Source organism: Austrofundulus limnaeus, unplaced genomic scaffold, assembly GCF_001266775.1.
Source record: "Austrofundulus limnaeus strain Quisiro unplaced genomic scaffold, Austrofundulus_limnaeus-1.0 Scaffold245, whole genome shotgun sequence".
NCBI lineage: Eukaryota > Metazoa > Chordata > Actinopteri > Cyprinodontiformes > Rivulidae > Austrofundulus > Austrofundulus limnaeus.
The window spans coordinates 399,893-401,519 of record NW_013952647.1 but is presented as its reverse complement, the minus strand read 5'-3'; positions in this window follow the sequence as shown (position 1 = coordinate 401,519).

Genomic DNA, 1,627 nt, shown 5'->3' with positions numbered 1-1,627 from the left:
ATTTTAAACCTTAATAAAAAATCGATACAGGGCTTTAGAACATCGATACAGTATCGGGAAATGAAATATCGCGATATTTCAGTGTATTGATATTTTCTTACACCCCTAATATTGACAGATCTTTAATGCGTTTTCAATAAAAAGTTCCAGATTTAAAACAGCTGCAGTGAGTTTCTTGTTTCATATAATCTGTGTTAGCTTGTTCTAAACTAAATTTCTACTGCAGAGTAAATCTGAATCCTGTTTGTTTTTTTTAAGCTTCACAAACAAACAGAAAGTTTAAAAACTGTATTCTTATCATATACATTCTTATATGTTTGGTTTAATTAGAGAAAAAAGTTCTAATTTCTTATCAATTTGGTGAAGGAAATTTATGCTGCAGTGGCTTGAAGTTTAGGGTTCAAACTTCAGTTTGAACCTAATAAAAACTAGTTTTCATTAGTTTCTTTCAGACTGCAAAGACAAATTTTCAAACCTAAAACAAAGATGGAGGTTTTTGGTTGTGAGTTTGGACACCTAAAGTAAGCCTCGTAATCCAAAGAAAAGGTGTTTTTCCTGCCCTAATGTTTATATAATAACTCACATTGAAAAGGTTACTAAAAGAAAACATAATAACTTCATAATAATAAAAAAAGTCCTTTATCATTTTCTCTATTTTGTTTTTTGAAATGAAATTAAATGAAATTTTATTCCAACATGATACAATATAAAAATAAAATAGTGCACAGTAACAAGAAGTGCATAAAAAAGAAGAAAAAAATACAGATTTTTGTGTCAGTTAACATATCATGCTCAAAATGGGGTAGGAAGAAGTAAGAACTTATGAACTCCTACCCCCTAAACACTTGAAAACTTTACAGTCCTACTGACATTAAAAAAATCAAAGTCAAAGTGGCAGTCAGCAGTTACTAATATTTACCTATACATTTTCCCATGTTATGCTTCCCATTTCCCATTTTCCAAACCCTTACACCAAGTTGTTATCTGCAATAAAAACATTATTGCTTTCTCTCACCCATATGTGTATTTCTATTGAAAATGACCTCCTTGTATTTTCTTTTGAATTGTATTAAACTATTGCTTTGTTTTAAATCTTCATTTAACTTGTTCCATAACTTTATACCTTTAATTGAAATACAGAAGCTTTTTCTTGTTGTTCGGAAATTGTGGAACTTGAAGTTTGAGTGACCCCTTAAGTCAGGGGTGTCAAACTCCAGTCCTCGAGGGCCGCTATCCTGCATGTTTTAGAGGTTTTCCAGCTCCAACACACCTGATTCAGTGATTGAATTAACTCTTCAAATTGGGAAGAAGCCTGTTAATTACCCAGCGATCAAAATCTGGTGTGTTGGTGCAAGAAAACCTCTAAAACATGCAGGATAGCGGCCCTCGAGGACAGGAGTTTGACATCCCTGCCTTAAGTTATACCCCCCTTCTCTTTCAGAAAACATGCTCTGTATGTGCTCAGGTAACAACTTTTTAGATACTTTGAACATAAATTGAGCCATTTTAAATTCTACAAGCTCCTCAAATTTGAGAATTCTGGATTTTATGAAGAGTGGDTTTGTGTGCTCATAATAACCAACATTATGGATTATTCTAATGGCTCGTTTCTGTAGGATGGTTACCG